This window comes from Protopterus annectens, chromosome 1.part2, assembly GCF_019279795.1.
Source record: "Protopterus annectens isolate FY-2018-M chromosome 1.part2, PAN1.0, whole genome shotgun sequence".
Classification (NCBI taxonomy): Eukaryota; Metazoa; Chordata; order Ceratodontiformes; family Protopteridae; genus Protopterus; species Protopterus annectens.
Window position 1 is genome coordinate 1036774273 of NC_056727.1, and position 20683 is coordinate 1036794955.

Sequence of the window (20683 nt, forward strand, 5' to 3'; positions counted from 1 at the left end):
GCCTTCATCCTCATTTCTATATACCTATACATATATGTATGTATGTCAGAAGAAACAGGGGAAATAAGTAACTAGGGAGAGAGAGAGAGAAAGAATAGGGGGAGCACAGAGGAAAGGGGGTAAGTGATAGGGAGAAAGCGGGACAATAACTCACACAGATTGAATTATTCAACAGGATAAATGCGCAGACAACCCTAAGATGTCCAGTATAATACTGGTTCACAGAATATGCCTTAAGTCGTGCAGGGAAACTGATCAAAAATGTTTATAATGCAGTAAAATAACTTAATTCTACTGGACAGTGAACATTGCATGCCAAAGACTAGGGTCAAACCACCTAGACGTATCCATCAGAAATCACATTTTACTATTTAAGTAACTTTTAAAGCAAACCCAAAGGTGCCTTTCCTGCTGTGATAGTCTCTTGTGTACATTCATGACTAACTCTGTATAATCTATGTGCAGGTATGAATAATCATACTTCCAAAATTCTCATTCAGCAGCATAAAATGAAATGACTGCAACACTGGAACTGACATAGTGAAACTCAAAGGTGTGCATGGCCTCTGAAAACCAAACTGACCAAAATTATTGCGTCAAAAATAAAAGCCAAAAACAAAAAAACAAACAAAAAAAAAATACATAACAAGTATAACAGAAATGACCCAGTAACAGACAAATATGACCTTTATCTAATAAAAGTTCATTAACTATTTTGTTGTCAGAATATTTACAGATAGTGTTGTTTTTCAAACCCTGGACCACCCCCTCACAGTTTGGGTTTGTGAAGGGCAGATCATGTCTGCTCAACCTGATAGACTTCTTCAAACCTCTCAACAGAGAGGCTGATGAAGGCAAGGCAGTCCAAACAGCCCACCCAGATCTGGCCAAGGCCTTCAACACTATCCCCCACTCATGGATCATTGACAGACTCACCAACCTAGGCATTAACCCATACATCATAAGATAGGTTGCCAACTGGCTCATGGACAGAACCACATGGTGAAAGTAGCGGACTCCAAATCCGACTACCAGGCAGTCACAAGTGGAGTCCCACAAGGATCTGTCCTGGGTCCTCTCCTGTTTGGTATATACTTCACTGAAGTTCAGGCTAACACCAAAGGACTCTGGTTGACCAAATTCGCAGACAACTGCAAACTGGGAGCCATTAATGACTTTCAAGCTGACGTCGACATCCTACAAAAAGGACTCACAGACACCATCGACTGGTTCTAGAATCGTGGTCTTAATCTCAATGCTAAAAAGTGCATCGTCAAACCCCTTTGGGAAAAATTGGGCGCCCATGAACTACCATATCGACGGTAGCCCTCTCGACTCCCAAGGTGTGATATGAGATCTAGGGACACAAGTAGATAGTAACCTCTTCTTCGACAACCATGTGGCCACTGTAGTTAGGAAGTCCTTTTATATGGCACACCTCATTTCAAAAGGTTTCTCATCCAGAAAGAAAGAAGTCATAATCCCTCTCTATTCATCCCTCATTAGACCCATTATAGAGTACAATACCCCATTTAGCATGTACCTCACTAGACACCGGCAACAACTGGAAAGGCCACAGAAATTCCTCACAAAGAGGATCCTAGGACTCAAACACATGCCCTATGCAGACAGACTCAAAAAACTACAGCTATACTCCGTCTCATATCGCCTACTTTGAGGTGATCTCTGCTTGGCATACAAAGTCATGTCTGACCCAGTGTTGCTAGGCATGCTTCACCTGAAAAAGACTCAATCTCTCCACACCACATGGTCCAAGGACCTCAACCTCATCACCACAATAAACAGAACCTGCTGGAGGGACAGGTTCCTAACCCAGAGACTACCCATACTCTGCAATCAACTCCCCACTCATGTCAAATAGAGCACCTCACTAGCCCTCTTCAAGAGAAATCTTGATGAGTGGAAGGGTAACAGGAAATTCACACCGGGGATAATTTCAACAACCTTGCTTGAGAGGGGCACAAGAAACTAATGTACGGCAACAGAACAACTGAGTATTTTCTTGGGCTAGGCTTGTGTTGGCTGCAGGGCCATTAGCCTAGTACTCACCTATCAACTTATGAACCTAAGCAGTACGATCAATTGAATAGCAAAATATTTTTTTTTATCCAGCCCTCATTTATCTCTCAAGTTATTCCTCCTTCCCCGAAAAGTCAATCCACCTTCTATCTGGGGGATCAACTTACAAGTTTATTCTTACACTCAATAAAGGAGTGGAGTGAGCATCAGGAGTCCTACCATCATGTACGAGGTCTGAGGATTTTTTACTGGCCTATGTCCTTCCTCTAAATAGCTAGCACAAGCCATAACTGGCTAGATTTAAGAAATTATGGCTTGCTCTATCTCCCAGGCCCTAAAGGGCATGTAATGACCATCTATCACTTCTCCAGCCTGATGTCCACCTTCCCTGAGAACCAATCTCTGCTATCACTCAGCTGGAAAGATGTCAGCACGTACCCTCCACTCCAGGAAAGGAATATCCCATCCTCACTGCCAACTCCATCAAACACCCGAGATTTAATTGAACTTGGGTCACCTGGGTCATTGTCAGGGCTTTATCCCTCTATGCCACCAGAGCAGCTAGATGAATAGCAAAATAGCATAAAAGGTTTAACTATACACCTTACCACTCTAATTTCCCCAACAGAACTGCAAGCAGTACAATGGGATCTCTGGCAACTCTAAGTAAACTTAAGGAGGTCTGAATTCATCTTCCAAACACAGCATTTGACACTGACATAAGCAGTATGACATGAAGTATAATGAGAAATGTCAAGGAATGCATATCCCCATGCAGGAACATGAGATTCACTGTAGGCAGATGGAAAGATGAATGCATTGGCTGTTCTCATTACACATTACAATAAGACACAGAAGTAGAAACAAAAGTCAGGGCATGCACATCAGTAGAGTCATATCCATGCTAAAGCACCGGCATCTATTACACTCTCCACAACAAAAGTTTTTAGTATATTGCAGTGGACATAGCTTTTTGTCAGTCTGTCTCTACATAAAAGTGTAACATGTTGGTAAAATAATAATCACAAGAGCACCCGTGTTTTATAAACTGATTGAAGATCAATGATTTTCTGTTTTACATTGATAAGATCATCATATTAATACTCTAAAACCCATTTTTATTGACCACATGTGTTTAGTGCTTGGATATTCTTCAACATTAAGCCAGATGGTCACCACAAGGGTACTCATGATCTCTGCCACATCCAAATAGATTGTATTTGTGCTGTTTTGGATCAGTTTAATTAATGTTGAATTAAGGAAACATGTCTTAGATTTTTTTGTCTTGTAAGATGAAGATGACGGCTTGGTTGAAATGATTGACTTCAACAATTAGCTAAGCTTCTGATGTCATTCTAAGGGGATCCAGTATCTGTCTGCCTGGGACAACATGGTTGACAGACTACAATGCTTTGCCAGAGATGGCCAGAACCTGTCACCCCTGGGATTTTGGATACTGGCTAAGGGTTTTGCCGCCCCTATAGTGCCTTTTTTAGGCAAGGTTCAAATGACAAATTCACCACTGTAACAGAAACAGTCAAACAAAAACTGAAGGTAATGTTACTCAATGCTAGAAGTCTAAATCTCAAAATGCACTCACTCGAGACACTCCTTAAAATGGAGAACATGGATATTTGTGCAGTGACTGAGACCTAGTTCAAGTCTCTAGAGAGCATCCCTGCATTACCAAGCTATAACTCATACCACACTTTTCGGCCATCTAACCTGGACCAGAACACCAAAGGTTAAGGTGTGTCCATATTCATTAAGGATATCCACACCTCCAGGCTAGTTGAGCAGCAAAATGCATCCGAGGTTATTCAATTGCAACTAACTCTGGGCAAAACTGCAATCCAAATTGTAGCTTGCTACAGATCCCATACTATGCCACAGGATTCCCACTCCTCTTTTCTTGATATACTGGAAAATATTAGGGTTCAACCAAACACCCTAATAATGGGTGATTTCAACTGCCCCACCATTAACTGGGAAAACTACTCATGTACCGACTCCTTAGCTCAACGCTTTCTGGAATTCATAAATTCCAATGCCCTGGATCAACTTATCCACACCACCACCAGGGACAACAATATCCTAGACCTAGTCATTACCAACATGAGTGACTAGTGTTCCACACCTGTAGTCAACTCCTCATTGGTCAGATCCGACCATAAGCTAATCACCCTAGATATCTGCATCCCGCCCCACCTATCATTAAGGAAACCGCAGTCAAAAATTTCTCCAAAGCCAACTTCATGCTTCTTAAGACAGAAGTGGCGAACTTCATGACACCCATGCAGATGGACAATACAGTTATGACTGCTGAATCCTACACAAATGCACTCTATAAGCACTTAGATGAGTGCATCGATCGTGCTATCCCAAACAGAACCAAGACACTATCCTCCAAAAAAAGGAAGCCAATCTGGTGGTCCCCTGCCATAAACAAACTCTACAACAGAAGGAAGAAACTGTTGCAAAAAAGAGTAAAATCCCATGAGTGGAGGAGCTCTCTGGTCAGACTCAGTAAGAAGCTGAGATCCTTTATAAGATCCTCCAAAGCTAGCTACAAAAGCAAAATCATAACTGATTCTAAGGGCAACCACAAAGCATTCTATAGCTATGTCAAGCATCTCAATGGCATTACCCAGATCTGCTCTGAGTTACAGCACAGTGGTATGAAAATTACAGAACCAACTGATATTGCTAACATCCTGGCAGATAGGTTCAGTGCTAACTTTACCCCCCTCTCACCCCCTAAAGGGCCCATATCTATACAGGGAGAATGCAGAGTCCCTGTAATCACATCTATGCAGGTAAAAGCTGCACTCTCAAAAACTAAAAACACAGCATCCATGGGACTGGACAACATCTCAGGCTGTGTTTTACATGAACTTCAGAATGAACTGGCTCCCAATCTAAGCACCATGTTCAATCATAGTCTCACATCAGGCTTTGTGCCCACTGAATGGTGCACAGCAACAGTTATCCCACTTCACAAAGGGGGAACCACCACCGATCCTGGGAACTATCGCCCTATTAGCCTGACAAGCCTGGTCTGCAAGGCCATGGAACGTATCATCCTGGAACTCATAAACAAAGATATTGGTAACCTCCAAACTCTAGACCCCACCCAGTTTGGGTTTGTAAAAGGCAGATCATGCGTTCTGAACCTGATTGACTTTTTTGAGGCAGTCACCACAGCCATAAACGAGGGTAAGGTGGTTCATACAGCCTATCTTGACCTCACCAAGGATTTCAATGCCAACCCCCTTTCTGGAATTATAGCTAAACTCACTAAACTATGTATAAATCCCTACATCACAAGATGGGTTGCCAACTGGCTCACTGACAAAACCCACACTGTAAAAGTTGCAGACTCCAAATCTGACTTCAAACCAGTGACAAGTGGAGTACCACAGGGTTCAGTCTTGGGACCTCTCCTGTTTGGTATCTACTTCTCTGAAGTACTGGCTAATGCAGAAGGCCTCTGGCTAACAAAGTTTGCAGATGACTGCAAACTAGGAGCCATAGATGACTCCCCAGATGATGTGGACATCCTACAGAAAGGACATCACTGAGTCAGATGCCTGGTGTCAGAGGTATGGCCTCAAGGTCAATGCCAAAACGTGCCTTGTCATCTCCTTTGGTAAAAACTCTGTACCCATGAACTATCACATAAACGGCAGTCTACTTAATGCAGAATGTGTGATAAGAGACCTTGGGACCCAGGTGGACAGTAGTCTCTCCTTTGATAATCACATTGCTCAAGTAATCAGGAAATCCTTCTATGTGACGCACCTCATCACAAAAGGGATCTCATCCAGGAAAAAAAAGGTCATTGTTCCCCTTTGTTCGGCACTCATTATACCCATTATAGAGTACAACACCCCTTTTGGAATGTACCTCACAAGACATCTGGAGCAGCTGGAAAAGCCACAGAAGTACCTCACAAAGAGGATTACTGGCCTTAAGCAGATGCCCTACACTGACTATCTCAAAAAACTCCAGCTTTACTCTGCAGCCTATCGCCTAACATATAAAGCTATCTTAAACCCAGAGCTGTTGGACATGCTACACCTAAAGAAATCACAATCCCTCTGAGCTACACGCTCTAGGGACCTAAACCTTGTCACCACAATAAACAGGACATGCTGTAGGGAAAGATTCCTGTCCCAGAGACTTCCTATACTCTGGAACAAGCTACCCATCTATGTCAAGCAAAGTTTCTCATTAGCACTCTTCAAGAAAGATCTTGATGAGGGGATGGGAAATAGGAAATACACCCCGGGGATTACTTCTGTGGCTCTGCTTGACAGGGGCACAGGAAATTAACTTTCTTGGGTGGCGTAAGCCAGGGAACCTTGTTGGCTAGGCTTACTTAGGCCTTTGGGGCCGATAGCCTAGTACCTACCTATGAGCCTATGAACCTATGGTGACAACTACTGTGTCTCTTCTACAGTAATGTACAGAACATTTATTGGTGATATGGATTTTTGATGTAGCAGACAGGGGAGACAGAGAAATCCAAGCCTCCTGTAGCATCTTGTCTCTGAAGTTTAAACAAGGAACTATTATCAAACTAGGCTTAGCCTGCATTGCTTAGGATCTGGTGTATGGAAGTTGTGCACCAGTTCATTGGACATTAATCTGTGCAATTTAATGAGCAGCTAAGTCACAGCCAAACAAAAGAGACCATGTTGAAGCCTTCCATGTTTTTTTGATAGGTTATATATCTCCAGATTGTTTTGGCATTCTCTGTTTTCTTTATCCTTGATCTGCTTAACCAGCAAATTACTCTGTCGAGGTAGAAAATTAATTTAATTCTCTGGTATGTACAGTCTCCTATGGACATTGGTTAAAACTGCTTCCGTGTGAGAGGCCATCCTTGCCATTTCCAGAAGACATCTTAAAGATTGAATATTGTCATTGATGTGATGGTTGTAGAAAAGGGACTGAAGACCACAAGTCATGTAAAGCAAAAAAAAAAGCTCCTTTAAATCTACAATAATACCTGTAAAAGATATCAGTACAGAACACTGGCACTGACACAGCTGCTCCCACATGATAATCAGCGAGACATTAGAAAAAGTCACTGAGCAAAGTATTAATTATATAACATTAAATCTTGTTTGCATGCACCATCCAGTACATGTAAGGAAATTAAGAAATGGAGACTCTGGAATCAGGTTATCTGGAGCATGAGAAGTACATCTATGTAAGTCTCCAGAATTATTCAAGCACTGCTGCTAGTAACATTATTTTAAAATGAAGTTACTTGCAAGCAATGGCTCTAGAGATAAAAATAAATTAAATATTGTGAAAAGATAAGCACCATGCACACTTGAGTTATCTCTAAATAAATAACTGTCAAAAAAGGAAAATTAATTGTAAAGCCCTACAGGCAGCAGACAGCCACTTAGTAATGCAACTAACCGATGACTAAGGCATGAATGTTAAACAGCTCCTCTTAATTAAAAATATCAAATGTGTTGTCCAAATACCTATTAATATGGGAGACAGATTTAGTTTCTGTTTGTTTTATTTACTTATTTACTTATTTATTAATTTTGAAGGGAGGGAGAAAGGTATTTATTTAATTGATCCTTGCTGTCACTTTTCTTTAGAAAATAATGTGTTTATGATGTTTTCTGTACTCTTAAGTCTCATTCCTTTAAAGGTATCAATGATTTCTTCTAGGGATAAGCACTTTATTTGCAATGTGAAGAAAACAGACTATGGCATTTTATTGAATATTTTTCTTTGTTCTGAACAGTTTAATGAGTGATTCTTTTATTTTTAATGAGTGAAGTCCTTCCTTTTCTTAAAGCGTGAATGAACAGTCACTATCAAAGTAAATGCCATGGAATGTATTCATAAACATTGTTTGCAAAGTCTAGAAGTTTTTGTGTATCCCTTTTCTCTCCATGCCCACCAGTCATCAAGCCTCCATCTACTGACCTTGATTCTATTCATTTCTTTGTCATTGAGAAGTCCCTGTATGACAGCAAGAGACCCATTGGGCTGTCATACAATCATCCATGGATGTGGTTTGTGCCCCTACCAGCAGTGTAGCAATGAGAGTATTTCTGTGTGAGGCCTTAACCTCTTTCCTGGTGGCTGACTTGAGCACCAGTATCACATTTGGCCTGCTTCAGTCTCTGTGCATGAGTGTGAGTATGTGTGTGTGTGTGTGTGTGTGTGTGTGTGTGTGTGTGTGTGTGTGTGTGTGTGTGTGTGTGTGTGTGTGTGTCTTTGTGTCTTTGTGTGAGTATATGTATCTGTCTGTCTATCTGTCTACCTTTCTGAGTGTGTGTGTGTGTCATTTTTTATGTTACGTGTCTGTCTGTGTCTATGCCTGTGTCTGTGGGTGTATGTGTGCGTGCACGTCCACATGTGTTTGCATCCACCCCCCATGTTAATGATGGCTACTATCACAAGAATGTGATCAGCTAAGCATGATCACCTCTTCCATCCCCAGAGTGGACAAACAAGTGTCAGCTACTCATCCCTATTCTCCATGTCTGTCTCTTCCAGTGCCAGAATTGCTCTAAACTTGAATTTCCTTGGTTGTACTCAGGGTTTTATACTTCTTTACCACAGGGTTAGTCAATGTGTAAGTAATGCACAAAGCCTGAGTTTGATTTATAAACATAGTCAAGGAAACTGTGGAAACAAGATGTCATCTTGTTGATAAAAGGCTAATGTTATCATTAAGCATAGAGGCTAGCATAGTATTTGCAGGAAAAATATGATTCATAAAGTGCATGTACAATGATGATGAGATAATATTAATGTCTGAATGTCCATGGACATGCAGCCATGGACTGAAGTTCAACCACAGTTTAAATATGGGTTCTATCTCATTTCTCATTAGTAATATTATAGCTGCAGATGCTGACATACCAACTGGAGCAGCAGGCCACCTTGTCATGCAAGTTTGCCCTGCTAGATTATGCTTTATTGCACAATTTTTGCAAACCTTCCTTCCTTGGCAGGGGTAGTTAGGTTTTCTGTGGCTGAAAGATACTGAATGAACTCTGCCTTTGTACTTGTAGCAACATGGAGAGAAAGGTTTGTCCCAGATGACTGGAGAATAAGCATACTAGTGCCACTGTACAAGAACAAAGGGGGCAGCCACAACTGTGAGCAGTACAGCGATATCAAACCCCTGTCACACTGCATGAAAGTTCTGTTAATTAAGGGTAATGGATAAATGAATATGCAAAGCAGTAGGAAGTAAGATGGGAGTTGAACATTTCCAATTCAGATCAGAATGCAGCACAACTGACCCAATGTTTGCAGTGAGAGAGATACTTGAAAAGAAGCTAGAAATGAGGAAATAGTCCAACTGGGCATTACTAGACTTGGAGAAAGCATATGACAAGGTCCCATGAAAGTTGATTTTGGTAGTACTGCAATAGTTTGAGGTCCCAGGAACATTGGTCAAATTAGTGCAGGCTATATAAGGACCCAATGACTCAAGTTCATATAGTGTTCAGTCTCACAGAGGGGATTCACAGTGGGAGTGGTTGTGCATCAGTGTTCAGCTCTTAGCCCACTACTGTTCATACCTGTGATGGACTACATTAGCAAAGAGATTGGAGGGGACAGATCAACAAAGTTGCTATATGCAGACAATGTGGCATTACAGGCAGACTCTGAACTAGAACATCGGCAAAGGACAGGGGAACGGATTGCAAAACTGAAAGTGCATGGGATGAAATTGAAAACAGATAAGGCAGTGGCAATGGCAGCAAATGGGGGAATCAGAAGAAGCTGAGAACTGAGATGGAAGCAAAATACTGGAACAGGATAACAGCTTCAAGTATCTGAGAGGGGTGGTTGAGGAGAAGGGAGGTCTGAATGATGAGATAAAAGCTATAATCAGAGGGGCTGCAGCCAACCGATGCACAGTATGAGGGATAGTGTATGACAGAAGGATGCCAAATAAGCTGAAAAGTAATGTGTACAAAACAGTGAGTGACCAGAATTACTGTATAAAACAGAAACCTAGGCACTAAAGGCAGAGCAGTTGAGGAAACTACAGGAGATGGAAATGAAGTGCCTGAGACAGGTGGTAGGATGCACACTCTGGGACAGATGAAGATACGAGGACATAAAGAGCCGAAACCATAGTTCTAATTGCAGAAAAGGTTAATGAGAATAGATTACTAGGTTTGGGCACATGTACAGAAAAGCAGAAAACAATCTGGTGAAGAAGATGTGGAACAGACAGGAAGAAGGCAAGAGGAAATAAAGGCACCCAGCAAAGAGGTGAGTGGATTTGTGTGAAAGAAGACCTGCACCATTCAGGCGTGAATGTTGAAGAATGTACAAGAGTAGCATTAAATAGAGAGAGAAATGGTGACAGCTGACATGGCACCCCAGCCCCATATAGAAAAATTGGGAAAAGGGGGGGTTGATGAAGATGATTTGTAATGGTCTATTTATATAGCCAGCGGTAGAGGTAGGCCAACAGTGTTAGAAAACAGACTTGCAACTTTTATAACCAGCCTGGCAATAGCTGGATTACAGAGGCCAACAGGTGGAACAACAAGCATACCCAGGATTTCTCTGGTCATACCCTGCACCAGATTATGTATTGCCTGTTGTCTCATGCATGTCAAGATATAAGTGTTCTAGAGACACAGATTGAGGGTAAACCTCATAATGTTAGGCTTCTGTATAATATACTTCCTTTCATAAAGCCTAGACTGCACAGATATAGCAATGCACAGATGCCACTGCAGCGAATGTGTTTGCATTCCTCAACAGACATGGCTTGTCATGCTGTCATCTGCTACGCAGTACATTGTTACATAAGCTATGTCATCAGTGTGTCTGTCTGCATCCCTAGAAGTGACAGAATTTCAAAATCTACCATTCCAGTACCATATATTGCACATGTCAGACCAAATGAATCCCCTGGGAGTATCAATGCAATGTCAGAATTCAAAAATAGGGACCCATAAACATGGATAAAGGTGGGCTACATTAATGATTGATGGTGTGATGGAAACATAGACTATGCCTTTTCCAGGACTTAAAATGCATTTTATTTGTCTGGACAACTCTGGTGGTATACTTCAACACACCCCAAAAAAAGGTTTGCAAGATCTTCAAAGTATGCTGTATGAAGCACAATATGAGAAACTGCATCCTAATGACCTAACCAGAATATGACACACCTGACAAAATGAAGGAAGGAAAAAAGATATACAGGCGCTGCCAAAATGTCAGGGGGCACAGTAAGCTAAATACACAAAGGAATAATTGATGTGTGAAGTTCTCATTTCTTAAGTCTTTAGATGAAGGCAATGTGAATCATTTGAGAAAGAAAATGACATACTGGCTGTGAAGCAGGACATTACATTTAGGTTCATAGGTAGGTACTAGGCTATCTGCCTAAGGGCATTTGTAAGCCTAGCCAGAGTGTGTCGGCTTTCGCCACCCTAGTGATTCATTAACTGATCCTCTGTCAAGCAAAGCCAATGAAGTGATCCCAGGGGTGTATTTTCTGTTACCCATCCACTCATCAAGTTTTCTCTTGAAGAGTGTTAGTGAGGGGCTCTGCCTAATGTAGTTTGGAATTTTGTTCCAAAGCATGGAGAGTCTCTGTGACAGGAATCTATCCCTCCAGCATGTTCTATTTATTGTTGTGGTGAGGTTTAGCTCACTAGAGCACGTGGCTCACAGTGACTTGGCTTTCTTTAGGTGGAGCATGTCCATCAGTTCTGAGTTGGACATGGCTTTGTAAGTCAGGCAGTGATCACCTCTGAGTAAGCAATATGCCAATGAGTACAGCCAGAGTTTTTTCAGTCGGGCTGCATAGGACATATGTTTCAGGTCAGTAATCCTCTTGGTGAGGTACTTTTGTGTTCTTTCCAGCTGCTGGAAGTGTCTTGTGAGGTACATCCCAAATGGGGCGTTGTACTCTATGATGGGTCTGATGAATGACGAGTAGAGGGGCACTATAACCTCTTTATTTCTAGATGTGAACCCTTTAGTAATTAGATGGGCCACATAGAAGGATTATTTAAATACTCTGGCAATATGATTGTCAAAGGAGAGATTACTATCTACCTGGGTCCCCAGATCTCTTATTACCTCTTCTGCATTAAGTGGGCTGCCACCTATGTGGTAATTCATGGGTGTTTTGTTTTTCCCAAATGGGACGACTATGCATTTTTTGGCATTTAGCTTGAGGCCATGACTTTGACACCAGGTGTCCGTCTCAGTAAGGCCCTTTTGGAGGATGTCCGTGTCAGCCGGAGAGTCAATTATGGCTCCCAGTTTGCAGTCATTGGTGAACTTGGTTAGCCAGAGTCCTCCTGTGTTTGCCTTTACTTCTAAGAAGTATATGCCAAACAGTGGGGGTCCCAGGACCAAGCCTTGTGGGACATCACTTGTGACTGGTTTAGAGTTGGACCTGGAGCCCACTATTCTTACCATGTGAGTTCTGTCTGTAAGCCAGTTGGCAACCCATCTCGTGACGTAGAGGTTTATGTTCAGGCTGGTGAGTTTTTCTGTAATACCATAGTGGAGAATGGTGTCAAAGCCTTGGCGAGGTCAAGGTAGGCTGTGTGAACCACTTTTCTTTCATCCATGGCCTTGATAACTGTCTTGAAGAAGTTAACCAGGTTTAGTAGGCATGATCTTCCCTTAACAAAGCTGAACTGAGTCAAGTCAAGTGTTTGGAGGTTTCCAATGTCTTTGTTAATGAGTTCTATGATGATGCGATCCAAAGCCTTGCAGACCAGGCTAGTCAGGCTTATGGGGTGTTAGTTACCAGGGTCAGTTGTGGCCCCTCCTTTGTGAAGTGGAATAAACGTTGCTGTGCACCATTCTATGGGCACATAGCCTGTGGAGAGGCTGAGGTTGAACAGCGTGTTTAGGTGGGGGGTTAGTTCATTCTATAGTTCATGCAAGACGCAGCCTGGGACACCATCTGGCCCCATCGATGATGTGTTTTTGGTTTTTGAAAGGACTGTTTTCACCTGTGCATCTGTGATTTTCGGGACACTACCCTTTTCCGGTATTGTTGTGGGCCCTTTTGGGGGTGAGAGGGGGGTGAAGTTTGCACTGAATCTATCTGCCAGGATGTTGGCAATATCAGTAGGTTCAGTATATTTTGTGCTATTTTGCACTAGTTCAGTGCATATCTGTGAGTTGCCACTTAGATTCTTAACATAGCTAAAGAAGGCTTTGTGGTTTTCTTTTGAATCCTTGGCTATTTTTCTTTCGAAGTTAGCCTTGGATTATTTTATGAGGGACCTTAGTTTCTTACTGATACTGATCATGGATGTCTTTCCTTCTTGGGATTTGCTTTTTTTTCTGAACTAGTTTCCTCCTTCTATTGTATAGTCTGTTTATGGCAGGGGTCCACCAGACTGGTTTCCTTCTCTTAGAGGAGTGAGTCTTGGTTTTGCTAGGGATGGCACGATCTGTGCATCCTTGTAGGTGCTCATAGAGTGCATTTGTAAAGGTATCTGCATCTTGGGCAGCGTCATCCTTTAGTGTGGGGGCTGTGAAACGTACCGCCTCTGTCTTAAGTAAGGTGAAGTTTGCTTTAGAAAAGTTTATTACTGTGGTTTCCTTAGGTGGGGGTGGTGGTGGGGTGTGTACATCCAGAGTGATTAGTTTATGGTCTGATCTAACCAGTGAGAGGTTGACCTCCTGTGTGGAACACTTGTCTCCCATGTTGGTGATGACCAGGTCCAATATGTTTTCACATCTGGTAAGGGAGTTTACCAGTTGATCCAGGGTGTTTGAGTTGATGAATTCCAGGAAGCGCTGGGCCTGGGAGTTTGTACTCGAGTAGTTTTCCCAGTTAATGGTAGGGTAATTGAAATTGCCCAATATCAGGGGGTTCGGTTGGACCTTCATGTTTTCCAGTGTCTCCAGAAAGGTGGAGTGGTGGTCCTGGATCATGGAGGGTGATCTGTAGCAGGCCACAATTTGCATTGCAGATTTGCCTAATGTTTGTTGCACATGAATGATCTCAGAGGTATCATGCTGTGCTACTAACCTGGAGGTGTAGGTATCCTTGATGAATATGGATACACCTCCTTTTGTGTTTTAGTCTGTGTTCTGTGGCTGAACTGTGTGGTATGAGTTTTAGCCGGTAGTGCTGGGGTGCTCTCTGGAGCCTTGAACCAGGTTTCAGTCACTGCACAGATGTCGATGTTCTCCATGCTGAGGAGTGCTTCAAGCGTGTGCATTTTGAGATTTAAACTCCGGGCGTTGAGTAGCATAACCCTCAGTTTTTTGTTAATTGTGATGTTTACAGAGGTGGGTTTGACTTTTGAGCCTTGCCTAAAAAAGGCACTATGGGGGCAGCAAGAGTCTTGGCCAGTATTTGAAAGCCTAGAGGTGACAGGTGCAAGTCGTCTCTTGCGAAGCGATGCGGTTTGTCTAGCATGTCGTTCCAGGCTGGCAGACACTGGATCCCCTTTGAATGACACCAGAAGCTTAGCCAATTGTTGAAATTGATATTTTTTTCTTTATACTGTGGTATCATTCTTGGTGAGCATGTCCCAGGCTGACAGACACTGGATCCCCTTTGAATGACACCAGAAGCTTAGCCAATTGTTGAAATTGATATTTTTTTCTTTATACTGAGGTATCATTCTTGGTGAGGGCAGGATGCTACTCAGGGTCAGGGTCATACCAGCCTGGGCTACATGATCAGAGAGCTCTTCCATGTCTCTTTTCATGTAGTCCAGGGAGGTACGTCTCAGGTCATTCACAGCAGCATGAACAATGACAGAGTCATATTTGTACTTGTTCTGGAGTGACCTGAGTGATTGTGTTATATGGAGGATTCTGGCTCTCGACAGGCAGCTAACAGTAACCTTCTGCTTGTCCAGCCTAGTGAGTGGGACATCAGTGTGCCTGACTATAGAGTCACCTATTACTAGTGTGTTAGGTATGTTATTTTGCCTTAAGGGCTCTGATTGTGCGGCACATTGATTTTGTGTTTTATGTGTTGTCTGGTTTGTGACGGGAGGTGCAGTCTGTTTAGGTGTCTGCTTTGGAGGTCTCTGATGCTTTTGCAGGTTTTTATTTAGAGCCTCCGAGTATGATTTTGTGTATTTATGTGTATTTTTTGCCAGTGCTGGTTTAGTAGGTCTATGTGTGGCTGGAGGTGTGGTGCAAGTGTTGACCTTCTCCTCTTGACTGTCTGTTCCAGTCTTGGGTGGAGATAGCTTAACCTCCAGTTTGGCTGTATAATTGCATCTCTTGCATATGTTAGTGTTTTATTGTAAGAGGAAAGGGTTGTCTGTGTACATGAGGCAGTTGTAACATTGCCTCAGGATACCCAGATTCACCAGCTGGACTGGAGAGTACACTTGAAATTGCCCTTTGGTCATGCCTGAATAGTTGAGTGAGCTGCTTAGTCGCTTGGTTGGTGAGGGGTGAATAAAGAGCCTTGCCCTGCTGGGTAGTCAAGTGTCAGGGTATATTAGTGCTTGCTATTAGGTCTGAGCATGTGCTGGGCTGTAGGTTGCTTTTTGAGTGCTTAGATTGAGAGTTAGACTAGTTTCAAGGGAAAAACTGAAGAGGAGACTTAGTGGAGCCGGGAATAATTTAACCCTAGCTAACCGTGCGCAAAACCGTGCAAACACAGTTTTTATAGCAGGGAAATGAAAGAGATAGAAATTAGCCCAAAATGGCCAATAAACTACTAACTTCTGGGTTGGAACCACACCTCCAGGGACAGATAGGCTGTTCAAAGCTTCCCTCTCTCACAGGAGAACAGAGAAACGTCCATCTATCCAAGTAAGGTATGGGCAACCCAGAAACTTGTAACACAGGCCTGAATTCAGGAGTAGCATGAAAACTGGACTACACTAGCTTAGAAGAGCGGGAAACAAGGAATTTTTTTTTTTGTTTTTTGAAAAGATAAGGCAAAAACAGTAAAAAAATGCACTTAAAACAGCTTTAAATGACTACAAACAATCAGAAAAGGCTATCACACTTTAGTGTGTAGCCTACAACTGTTAAATTATTTAAACAAAAACGACTTTTTAAAAGTGCAGGCAGTCAAATAAGTACAATATGTGAAAAAAACAAGCTTTTAAAATCACAATAAATGCTGGAAAATGAGCGTTTAGGCAGAAAACAGTTAAGTACAGCAGGAAAATACAGAAAACTGATACATAATCACTCCAAAGTCTCTCTTCTAAGCTAGAAGGCTTGTATCAGTTTAAGGCTTTTTAGTGCTTCCCAGTAGGTTAGTTACAGAAAAGATGGGAAACAAGCGCAGATGTGGTCTTTTATACCAAAAAGGTGAAAGAGATGGACGAATTGCCCAAATGGTCAATGCACTACAATATCTGGGCCAAAAACCACTCCTCTTGTGGTAGACAAGCTACCTAGTGCTTACCACTGCCACTGATTAGCTAGAAGGCTTTTGTCCAACAGAGAAAGGCTTGCAGTGCTCAGAAGCTTACCAACAGTCCTGGATACAGCAACTCTGTATCTGGACTAGGCTAGTTACAAGAAAGGTAGGAAAGAAGCACAAGTGCGGCTTTTAAACCAGAAAGTTGAAAGAGATGGAAAAAAAACTGCCCAAACGGCCAATAGCTACAATTTCTGAGCCAGGAACCACTACTCTTGTGGTAGATAGTCTACCTAATGCTTACCACTCCCAATGATAAGCAGTCTTTGTCTACTGCAAAAATACTAGCTATGGATATGATCACTGATGTTATAATTTTCCTATCTGTTATGCAGATAGATGTGCTTCCATAGCACATGCAGAAACATGTAGAGCAGTAACTCATCTTTTTGTCTTTCTCTTATCCAGTACTGCCAGTCCATCATGTGCCTCTAGCCGATGAATTATGTAGTGGCTATAATGCATTTGACATCACATGTGCACATCCCCTCATAGGTGTCATGACCCAGTGTAGCCAAAATATATTTGTGTGTGTGTGTGGAGGGATCTATATCAGAATGACGAAAGATGAAATTGGCGAATGCTATAACATCGACACATAAACGTCAATCTATGAAAAGAGCGAAGGACGGAAACGCCGAAAGATACAAACCCAACGGATTTCCCTGGCCAGCAGGGTGATCATGGGGATGAGGAAATATATCCTTTTCCCCAATGTACAGCGGTCTCAGAGTTGGTATATATAAGTAGGGGGTGTGTGGGGGGGTGCAGGGAGGCTTTCCCCCTGCAAAAACGTTTATAAAAGTGTTTTATGTTGTGTTTGTTTACTTAGGTTTTACTTACCTGTATGGCGCTGTTGCTTCCGGGAACCTGTTCTGTGTTGTGACTTTCGTTTTCTCCATCCTTCGTGCTTTTCATAGAGCGGCATTTATGTGTTGATGTTCTAGCATTCGCCCATTTCAGCTTTTGTGCTTGCAATATAGACTCGTGTGGGTGTGTATTCGTGAGTATAGACATATATCTCATGATGCCACCTTCAATGTAGGTTTGTGTTTTTTTTTTTTTTTTTGCAAAGTTCTCTCTAGTTTGGTCCTACATGCATTTGATGTGGAACAGTTTTAGTTTTTGTTCTGAACTCTAATCTGTGATCTACATCTAATGTAATGTGCATCAGACTTTTCATAACTCGAATGTGCCAAAAAAATCTTGATTTCCTAATGCTGTAATGACCATTCGTAATGCAAATGAAATGTCATGTTTAAAAATAATGAAGTTTAGTTTTATTGGGATTAATATGTTTAGAAACTTCTGCTGAAATATATAAGAAGATAGTATATTAATGAAGCTAGAAAACTGAAATGTATTTAAGTGAAGATTTTGCATTTCTCCCATAATGCTTTCATAAAGAAAAGTTCATATTTTTTTTCAGATACACTATATTCATATATGGAAAGATTGTTTGAATTGTACTTACTGGCAAGCAGTTAAATAAACCTTTGCCCTGTTAATGAGATACAACAAGCTTATGTCTCTGTGTTACATTCAGTCCTGACACAATAGAGCACTATGATGTAATTGAGCTTTAAATTTGATGTGGTATGCATGTATAATCAATGAGTTTTAAATTTAACAGAATGTTTGTGACTCATAGTACACATAATACCATTCAATATATTTATGTATTCTGTGCTTTCTTGTGCAAAAACATTTCACATACCAGTCACACTGCACACCCTTATACCTAAGAGCAGAATATAGTCACCTGCCTATAAACAAATATTGTGCCATGCGAGGATGGTGCATGATATACCACTGGCCATGGTATGTAATAATCCTCTGACATAGCACAGTGTTTTCCAGTAGACATCCATGCATTTGCAGTTTGGGTGATTTGCCACATTGACAAAAAATGGCCCCAGTAAAACAGTCAGTTTCCCAAACTGGGGTAATCATATCATAACTCTGATTATATGTTATGTACTTGTTGTCTTGTTGGCATCCCTTTTTGGAGGGTAGGCCGAGGGCCAACCCATAGGTTTGCATTGTACAGCAACTTTCTAGAGATGAGAGTTCAAACACCAGAGATCAGTAGCAACAAAAGTAGAGTAAATCTCAATAGAAGAATTTGCAGGTGTTTCAAGATTACTGGTTATTTACAGTGAGTACCCTTGTGACCCTGTACTTATTGGAATAATTAAATGAATCTACAACCACTAAGGTTAACCCATACATAGTCAACATAATTACATAGTGTGTGGATATGACTGATTGTGAAAAAAACTGTTCATATTAAAACTGATCACAAAAAAATGATCAAACCGCAGGACATTGTTACACGTTATCATAAATTCCCTGCAATTTTTGCAAGGGGACCAGCTCTTCTACACCCCACCCCCACCCCCTGCTACTTATATATGCCAACTCTATGACTAAAAGCAGTAGGAAAAGGGCCAAATTCCCCATCCTTGCTTTACTGAAATCTCCCACATAGCAATGCAAGTGATTTGTGCCATTCAGTATATTTGACTGCTTCTGCCACAGCTCAGTCATTTTGATAAAATGAACTGCTAACCATCTGATAGGAGTCTGTTTATATAATATACAGCAGAACTATAACTAGGTTATATATTGCCCCGAATAATATTTTGATCTGGCACTCCATTTTCTGAGTTGAGGACCATAGGAAAAATAAAATTCAGCTCTGAAATACACACAAAGAGCTAATTGCACCCCAAAACATCTTGTGCCTGTGACAGTTAACCCTTTTCTCCCACCCTGGCTATGCCTCTGATAAACAGTACACGGTCCACACAATGATTTTGTTTCTTTACAGATCCAGCACAACAACGTGTCTGTAAAAAGGTGTTTTGTTTAAGCACTGCTGGGTTCATCAGCACAGTCCTTATATTGTCAATATTAGTTTATGCACGGCAGCACCTTTTATGTGACTGCTACAACTGCATGTTGTACTCTCAGCTGTTGTGCCATACGTTTCTATGTAAGCATCAGGCTTCCCATTGTGATTTGTCTATACCAGCATACAACTGCTCAGCAACATGCTGCCTGCCATGCCAAGCACATGTTCTTTTTAATGGGTTATGTGTTCATAATAGTACCTGCATATCGTGCATATAACAGATAAATTGCATAATATGGGCACACTGAACATGATCATATCTCTCAGCCTCTTAGAACAAGAAAGCTGGACAAAATCACAAATAATGGGGGGACAAAGGCCCAAAAATAGGGACAGTTTTTAAATACTGCTTTTACAAGCTTAGAAAGTTGATAGCATAACAGGCTTTGCATTAGCTTTACTTTTATGAAGGCTATGAAGTCTGAAAATCAATTATCTGTCATTATTTTCTGACTTCAGTCCTCATTGATTTGCCAGTGATTCACCAAAAAAAAAAGTAATTTTATAAGAAATTGTCAAAAAATATGAGGCAAAAATCTGGACATTCTGCAATAATCTGGACAGTTGAGAGGTATGATACATGGTTTTGTTTGACATTGCATTGCATGTCATGTTGTATACATGTAATGTGTGTGATGGTATAACTGCTTTCATATTGATATATTGTACATTTCTTAGCTACACTGTTGAAGAGATTTTTTACCTATGCATACTGTCACATTGTGCCTAAGCATAGATAATTTCATAAATCTGTACTTATGTAAAGGCTAGTGTCACATGGCCAGTAGGTAAAAGTGATAATATATATATAGCCAACTGAGCTGTTCCAGTGAATTCATGTAAACACTTATTTGATGTAGATAACTTTATGTCTGTTGTCAGATTGGCTGCATATTTATATAAACTTCTGCATTCATATGCAAAACATGTGCCTCTTTTATAAGAGCCAAGGACTGATTACTCAGGCTGTATAGGTAGAAGTGTGCTAGGCTTTCCAGATGGTGATACTTCATATGGGTCTTTGGAAGAATCTTCACATGCATTTATTCAGGATCCTTGCATGACCATGGGAAAATAGGGTGTAATATGCACAATTTGAATGATGTCCTTGAGAATTAAAGATATTTTATGGCATCATGAATTGTAGTCCTCAGCAAGATCATAGCATACATAGGTCCATAAGTGTGTACTAGGCAAATGAATATTATTGGCCTTAAAAGCCTAGCTGTGCAACCTAAATGTGACCCTCAAATTTGATTTATATTTGATTTATAGTGGACAATTTACTGAATGATTCTGTCCATCACAGACATAGCAGC